The sequence below is a fragment of the Panicum hallii genome, chromosome 1 (genome assembly GCF_002211085.1).
Source record: "Panicum hallii strain FIL2 chromosome 1, PHallii_v3.1, whole genome shotgun sequence".
In the NCBI taxonomy this organism is placed as follows: domain Eukaryota; kingdom Viridiplantae; phylum Streptophyta; class Magnoliopsida; order Poales; family Poaceae; genus Panicum; species Panicum hallii.
Genome location: NC_038042.1, coordinates 7540937 through 7550185, shown reverse-complemented (window position 1 = coordinate 7550185; position 9249 = coordinate 7540937).

Below are 9249 nucleotides of genomic sequence, written 5' to 3'. Positions count from 1 at the left end.
TCCCCTTGATCGGGAACGCAGGCCGAGGCTCCAACCGACTGGCCGACCGGGGTCGGGATCGTGGGCCTGAACGGCCTGGGGAAAGTCACAACCCAGGTAGATGCCTGTTTGACCCACGTGTGGTCTTAGGCCATCCAGAATGCTGGCAGGAAGTGGACCCGCTGGGACCCCGGGTACCTGGATCCATCAAGACTCAAATGATTAAATAATCTTTTTCTTCTACTAAAATAACCTAACTTCATCCAAAATTTTGAGGTAAAAGCCCCAAATGGTAAATCCACACCATGGAGATCTAGATCCAGCTAGAGGTAAGAGAGCTCCATTTGAGACTTAAAACTATCCAAAAAGCATTGAAAAGGTATGGAATTATCATCAACTTACCTAGAGCCCCCCAACTCGAAGGAAATCAAGTTTAAAACCTTCCCTCCCCAAGCAAACACTGTGCTGTCGAAGAGGAGGGAGGAAGAAGGATTGCACCCAGATTTTTGTGGGCATTTTTAGAGGCAAGTGATGGCGTCACTCGTCCCTAAAGATGCATTTTCAGGGCGCGTGATTTTCAGGACGGGTGATGGCGTCACCTGCGCCTAAAGATGCATTTCCAGGGGCGGGTGATGGCGTCACCCGTCCCTGATGATGCATTTTTAGGGGCGGGTCAATTGCTACAATAATCCTGCTCCTTTTGTAGGAACGGATTATATTTTGATCCACCTCTGGAAAAAATAGGGCGTTGCTACGAATCGTTTTTCATAGTGTCTGGTAGCTTACACGCCTTGACCCTTCACTCACAAATTATTTTTTATAGTGTCCAGCAGCTTACACGCCTTGACCCTTCACTCTGATCCTCTCGATCCTTAGTGTGTCGCAACGCAATAGAGCCCAAAATCAAAAGCAGTGCATCCTCTGAAGTGAACATGCAAACACTTCCCCTCTCGGTAAAATCCTCTGACAAACTATATTCACTACAAGAATTTCGCAAGAAAATGAAGCAAGCAGCTCGATCCATCCAAGATGCATAGGATCCCATATCCGACCATACATATGCCCACGGGATCATTCACCATTTGACAGGGATTAACAACATTGGACCACGGGAGGATCGATCAGCCCGCCTCGCGTGGCTACAGAACGCAGCCGTGCAAATAATGCGTCGTAACCTGCCAGGCAATGCACAGCACCTGCCAATCCCTGTCCCCCTCACCTCGCGTTGTCACATGTAACGGCCGGCACGTACTGCCCGGAGACCAGCCGGCGCCTGCGACGCCGCCCGCGCCGCGTCAACCACGCAAGCGAGAACGTTGCGGTGGAGACGGACGCGGTGGCGTTTTCCCCGGCCCGATCGGCCGGTCGGTCGCCGCCGCGTCAGCCATCGCCAATTCGCCGACGATGCTACGTGTGCTCCGCCTCTCCCCATCTCGGGCAGCCGGGGACCTGTCCTCTTGCGCCTTGTGCCCTTCCGCCCCTGGAATCCGAGACGGCGAAACGCCGCCCTCGCTCCATCCGTTGACGGGCGGAAGTCAGTGCCACGGTGGTCGTTCTTTTGGAAATATTTGCATCGACGACGATCTCTTCTAGTACCGGACAAGTGCACGGATCAGCCGAGCGGAGCTGCATGGTCGGGATTGGAAGACACGGCAAGGGTATGGTTGTTTCTGCAAGTCTTGGTGACTCCCCCCAGTTCTCTTTTCAGATTGGTTATTGCAGCAAGTGTCTTGGCACCTCCAAGATGCACGGCATCTCAATTCTCAGGAGGCACTATGGCGCGCAAAAGTGAAGAGCACGGAAAGAGTCGACGGAAAGAAAAAGGAAAAGAAAAGAAGCCAAAAAAAAAAGAGTCGACGTCGGATTGAATAAGTCGCGGGGCAGTTCTCAGTAAAGCTGTGATCGATCAACGTACCAGCAGGATGTTACGGCCATGGCGATTTTTTTTGGTCATTAATTGGGTGGCACAAAGGTTCCAGTGGCGTGTGCATGAAGTACCTGCGGATTCAGATGGAAATGACCGGCTCATTGCAACTGCGTGACGTTATTATGCACTCTCGTAGAGAATGACACTTTAGCCTTATTCCTTCCGGCCGGGAACGGCCGACGAGATTGCGGCCCAATCCCTACAGATCACCCTCGGCCTGGAAATAATCCTGGCCCATCAATTTGTGCGCGTTCAGTTAACTCCACGCACGGTTAGCTGTAGCACGGTCTTTTTTTTAAAAAAAATCCTAAACCTTAAAAGAAGAGAAGTGATCCAGTTCATGGGTAAACCAGATTCGAAAACCATACAACTACAGCACTACAACTACATCATCTACAACTAGCAAATATGGCCACTACAACTACATCACCTACAACTAGCAAATATGGCCAAAATGCTCATCGTTGCCAAGCTTGTCGCACACACAACCAAGCAGCTCCGACCTGCAACCTAGCCGAACAACCATTAGTCGGTTGGATTGGAACATCAACACGATCACAACTCAATGACCACCACCACCACACCACCGCAACCCATCCATCCACGCTCGGCGTTGGGCTACCACCACCCGGTCGGATTGGCACATCGACACGAGTCTCCACAGAAAAACTCCGCTCGGTCGGATTGGGTCATCGATATGAGCTTTCCTTTCGCGGCTATCGCCTCTAGCCAAGCTCAACGACCTGCAGCACAAGAAGCTGCCAGCGCCTCCAGCCACGCCACCATGGCATCACTGGCGCCCCTGCTTGGTTACCGCCAGCCAAGCCACCATGGCTTCACCAGCGTTCACTGAAGCAAAACTGCCGCCGGCCATGCCACCACGGCGTAGCCGATGCACCCCTGCAGCTGGTCGGAGTGGGAAGACACCATGACAACGCCTCCAATGAGGTAAATGGCGTCCGAGGGCGTCGCCATCGTCTTGCCAGCAGATCCGACATGGCTTTCGCCAGTGCTTGCCCAACTCCTAAACGAGCTAAGCAGACAGCTCTCCCGCTGCGGCGTCTCGCCAGGCCCGTGCGTCGCCTCCTCATTTGCGCGCGGCCGACTCCACCCGAGGCCCGCTGCCGGTGTTTTACCGTCACGCCCACCGAGGGATACCCCGAGGTGGTGAGTTTGTAGGTAGGGTGTCACCAAGATCAGGAACTCGAAGGTACAAAGAACACAAAGTTTAGACAGGTTCGGGCCACCGAGAGCGTAATTCCCTATGACCTGTGTGGTTTGAATTGCCTTAGATGGTGATCGGATGATCTAATATTTGGAGGGGGTCCCTACCCGCCCTTATATAGTTTGGGGGGATAGGTTTACGTGAAAATTCTAGTCGGATACGAGCTCTGAAGTCCTATCCGAGTACTTCTCGGGTAGTTTCTTACTGTCCCCGACTAGTTTTACTATTGTATGAGTAGTTCTACTACGCTACGAGTAGTTACAACGGGTATAGGGCGTGGGCCATATCCCATCTCTTATCCTGTAAGATGTAGGCCATGTGCACAGTCCCGTGGGCTCGGGTCTGACAAGCCCCTGAACTCTTCGTAGTCGAGTACTGCAGGCTTCCGAGTACTTCTGAAGGTGTCTTCAGGTTCTTCCGAACTCTATCTTGAAGGTGTCTTCCGAATACTTTCTTGACTGCATCGAGACTGTGAGGTGCTCATACCCCGAGTAGCTATCAAGTCTTTTTTATATGGGGTGCTATTGAACTTGCACTCCATATGGACTAGCTCCCGAGTCTTAGATTGACTCGTAGAATCAGGCTGAGGGTCAATTTAGTCTTATGTCTTCTGTCCTTATCTTTCAAAAGATTCAAAAAATAAATCGCTGATGACACATATCCCGCAGCCCCCGAGCCTTAAATCCGAATTCCCAAGGTTTGGAATAAAAGATCCAAAGAATCGTGGCATGCAATATATGACGGTAAAGATTTAATGGTTAATATAGGCAAATTGGTTCAAAAATCTGAAAACCGCTTTTTTCAGGTTAACTTCCCTGAAAAATGGTTAAACAAATAACTTCACAAAAAAAGTGCCCTAAATTACCACTCAAATCAAACCATATTCGCTGAGAGTCATGTCGTATCCAGCCCCTGAGTCGGGAGCTAGATGTGGCGCACAGATACACATAGTAGTCGGTGGCGCCAACCTCCGAGCCTAGGCATTGGCCAAGTTGCCACTGGATGTCGAACTATTGATGAACCCGACCCGTCGGAGTCAATTCCATCTAGTTTTGTAGGCGAGACGAGTAGTCAAAGTAGTCGACGACGTGTAAAACTAGTCGGGAACTAGTAAACCCAGTGTCCTGGGAGTAAGACCCCTTCAGTAGCATAGAGTACTAGTCGAGAACTAGTAATCCGACCGTTACTGGAAGCATGGGAGCAAAGCCCCTTCAGTAACATAGAGTACTAGTCGGAAACTAGTAATCTGAGCCTTACTGGAACTATAGGAGTAAGGCCCCTTCAGTAAACTTGCATGGATACCAGTCGTGAACCAGTAAACAGAGTTATACTGGAAGTATAGGAGCGAGACTATTAGACCTGGGGCCACGGGGCTGTGTACATAACGTAGTTTAAATAGGCTTAAGAGATAAAGCCTATCTTATCTCTTATTTATCTTATTTATCTCTTATTTATTTCGTATGAATAGGAGATAAAGCTAGTCGGTACAGAGGGAATCTACTAGAGATATGTTCTGGTACAATTTCTTGGCTAGTATCGGTTAGGATTCTTGTAACCCTGACCTCCCGAATATATAAGGGGGGCAGGGATCCATTCAAAGCACAATATCAACACCCAAGGGAATACAAACCACCATACAGAACGTAGGGTATTACGCACCTCGCGGCCCGAACCCGTCTAAATCTTGTGTTCTTTGCACCTTTGAGTTCCTGATCTCGGCGTCTCCTCACCTAAAACTTACCACCTTGGGTATACCCCTCGGTGGGTAGCCGGTAAAACACCGACAGCTGGCGCGCCAGGTAGGGGAGCGCATCGAAGATCCATCAATGAACTCGATGGCATCTTTCCAGTTCTCTAGCGAACGGCTACATCGACCTCGACTACTCGGCTCGACTTCACCTCGCGCTGCAACGTCGATGCACCGTGACCGCCGACCTCGTCGACCCGGTTCAACTTCGGCTTGTGCCGCAATGTCCGCGTGCAGCAGCAATGAGTTCGACTACTTCGACTTCGTGAGGACGATCGGCGGCCCGCCGACGACTACATCAACTACTCGTCTCGACTTGAAAACTAGTTGGAATCAACTTCGACTAGTCAAGCTTCATCAACAAATCGTCGGAGCTCCATCAACGAGCTCCACGGTTTCGTCGACATTCGTCCACGAATCAAGCTAAGTGACTTATACCTTTTCCGACTTGTTCTTCACAGGATCGGCTACCTTTTTGGGTACGCCTCTCGACAAGTATGAAACCCCGGGGGGCTACACCATGATCGACTACTTATCTTTGTACGTCTCTCGACAGGCATTGAAACCCTCCAGAGCTACACTTCGCCGACTACCTATCTATCTGTGTACGTCTCTCGACGGGCATTGGAACCCTCCAGAGCTACACTTCGTCGACTACTTTTGCGCACTGCACATCCTCTTTGTCGCATAACGACTACTTTCTGCTCGTTGTCTCCTCTTAACGGTCGCTAATCTACTTGAGTAGCACATACCTTAATCCGTGAAACCTTGGCTCTTTTGTCACGCCTAACGCCTCTACGCGTACACGAGACAAAGATCTGATACACGCTATGAGCAACGGCTAAAACAGGACCAGGTGCTTAAACGTAACAGGTGGACTACTCGGGAGATTTAAATGCCCTAAAAAAGAGCTAGACACAGCAATTTTTACACCGAATAAATTTTGATGTCTTCACATTATTACTGAGTACTACTCGGTATCTTCGTATTATACTACATAATGTATGCATTGTCTTTTTTTATATCAAGCTTCGGCAACAACCCTTCAGGCAGCACGGCGTGCCATCACAATTCCGCTAGTTCCCAGGCTCAGAGGCTGGGCGATGCATACTACTCGACATGGCTCCTTCGGCTCTCCTGGCTCGTAAGCTCGGGGGCTGGACGCCGCAAAACTACTCGAAGATGACTCATATGAAGACTGAGAGTGCAGAAGAAACCCTAAGTCACCGCGCGGTTAAATAAACCAGCGGGAGGCTCAATTTCACTGTGCAGAAGGCGAAGAGTTTTTCTCGGGATTTCAGAGTAACACTAATGCCACGATTCTTGGATCCTTTTTCCGAACCTAAGGGTTTTGGATTCAAAGCTCGGGGGCTGCAGGATACGTGTCATCGACTATTCATTTTTCGAATATATTCAAAGAGTAAGCAAGAAAGATTCAAGACTAATGTGACCCTCAGCCTGATTCTTCGATTCAACCTAAGGCTCGGGGGCTACTCCATATGGAGTGCGATTTTCCATCACACCCCGTACAAAAGAAGACTTGAAGCTATTCGGGGCATGAGCACCTCATAGCCTCGATGCAATTAAGGAAGTACTCGAAGAAGACCTTCAAGATGGAGTTTCAGAAGAATCCGAAGATTACTTCAGAAGTACTCGAAATGCCTGCAGTACTCGACTATGAAGAGCTCGGGGGCTTATCAGGGATAGATCCCCTGGGTACCGCAAGGAAGCTACCCGTGAGGAAAAAGAAGTCTGATTCCTACTAGGATTCCACTGTAATCCAATTAGGGCTCATACCCTCTTATTCTATTAGGACTCATACCTTGTAATCCTACCAGGACTCTTATCTTATAATCCTACAAGGAAACCCGTCCCCTGAGATATATAAAGGAGGGCAGGGATACCTAGATAGGCAGAGAACCAACAGAGAGAACCAACAGAGAGCAGCCAACAGGCAACTCGCCACCCAAGCGTAGGGTGCAATATACAACACCCCAAAATAGGACGTAGGGTATTACGCTACTCTAGCGGCCCGAACCTGTCTAAGTTCGTGTCTTGTGTCCTTGCGTTCACCTTCAAGTTCCAGATCCGGCGATCCCTCACCAAATAATCACCTACCTTAGGGTATCCCTAGGGACCCCCTTGGGATCCGCCCAGTGGATTCTTCCTCCTAGCAAGGAAGAGATTCCACAGTCTGTGCTTTCTTGTCCGATAATGCTCTAGTCGTCTTGAGAGGATGAAGAGGCCGGAGATGGGCACCTGAGCTGCAGCGCGACGTGAGCTGATGGGACATCGCGGCGTGGCGTGGTGATGCCACGGGGACAGAACGATGAGACGCGGCGTGGCGAAAGCACGGCGTGACGACGGAGTGTTCCCGGCGCGGCGACGGCATGGCGACGACGCGACGGTAGGGTTTAGCTCACCCTATGGAAGGCGACGGCGCAACTCTGGATGGAAGGGAGCCGTAATTATCGCAAGTTGAAAACAATTTAGCAGCGGTGGGCGTTCTGGGCATGGCGACGGATCCATCTGCTGCCGTAGATGCAAAAGCATTTGAAATTGATGATGGATTCCGCCGCGGACGACGCAAGAGACGAAGGGACGGGGCAACCTATCACATGGGAGGTAAGATAACAGAAAATTTTATCATCCCTTAGCCTCTTTTTAGTAGTAGAGATTAATAACCCACCAAATCTCATGTCGTGCTAGCGGGTCCGCTTACCAAGTGCTGGTGTCGTTGGGATTCAAGTTGCGGAGGCTTCGCCCGCATGCATGGGCACATGCAAATTGCATCCAAAGTTGCAAAGAGAGTGGCACCTTATTTCTTATTCTTTCTTTTATGTTTCTATTGTTTTCCATTCCATCTTATTTTTTTTATTTTTATTTCCAGTCGTCTCCAAGATAATTATTCATAATATGTTTTTTGTTTTTCTTCTCCTTTTGTTTGTTTACTTTCTGTATTATTTTTTCTTTGCTTTTTCTCCGTTCATTTTTCCCCTTCCGCTACATTCTTTCTTCCATTTTCCGTCACTTTTTCTTTGCTTTTTCTCCGCTACAAAATTATAAAATTTGTAGTATTTGTTACTATCTTATTCTTTCTTTTAATTCGGTCTTAACAAATATATACTCTATTATATTATTTTGAAGTAAAAAAATCATAGTTACAACATTCACTTATTTGTTCGTTTTTGTATATTAATTTATTCGGTGATTTTGACTCATTTGTTCGCAATATTCATAGAATCAAATATTCGTGATGTATATTAATGTGGCAGAACCGTATGAATTATTCCGGTTCAAGTACGCAGACCATCGCTATACAGGCGACAGGGTCTCCACGCACTTGAAACGGAACAACTCATTGGTCTGTCGGGTCACCACCCGACTCAACCACAGTTACACAGGATCGACGTAGGTTTACCTCGCACGAAGGCGAGTCCAGCCTTACAACAGCTCGTAACTTTTACACCACAGGATAATTAAATATTATTACACAGAGGTTTTGTTTTACCCTAACTAATACAAATTATACAAGTATTGTTCGAAACTTCAAGTTTAACAGACAGTGTTCCGAGTTTGCAGCGGAAAAATAACGGGACTACATACGTCGCAGCGGTAGACACCATACTTAGCCCAAGCATGGTGTCACATCGGAGGGTCATTGCCGGCCGGGGACGGATGCCATTCCACGGACCAGCCAAGAGGAACATTGCTGTGCCAAGTCAGACTATCCTCTTGAGTCATGAATGACATACTCGAAAACCATATTACTAGCAAGGCTGAGTATACTAGTACTCAGCAAGGCTTACCCGACATTTGGGTATACTTAGCCCATATCTAGACCATGATAGATTGAACAGCTTTAGTTTCCTTTTGCTGAAAAGCAACAAAGAGTATGTCCTTTCTTTCTTATTTTAGCTTTCAGATTCTAGTTTTTTTAGCCATTCTAGGTAAGCACCTGTACTAGTCAAACAAGGTAGATATTAAGTATCCATCAAAATTATTCCATTAACAGTTACTGTTATTACTCTATGTGGCAGAAGTATCAAGCAGTCTCAATCTCCGCGAGAAACGGACGATTCTGAATCGAATTTCATAACCTTGCAAGGGATCCTAACTCATACGCACGGAATCTTTCCTTTCTGGTCAACCATTCCCTTCATATTCCGCCTCGTGGTACAGGGCCACCACAAGCGACTGCAGGACCGTACTCACATCCAATGTGCAGGACGTATGTCTACAGCGCGACTGTAAGACCGTACTCCTGTCTGCTATGCAGAACGTACTCCCACACGTCGGTGCGTGTGTGCGACAAAAACCAAAATTCGAGTGGTGGAGTAAGTCCACTTGCTGGGCCAATCAGGTACTAGG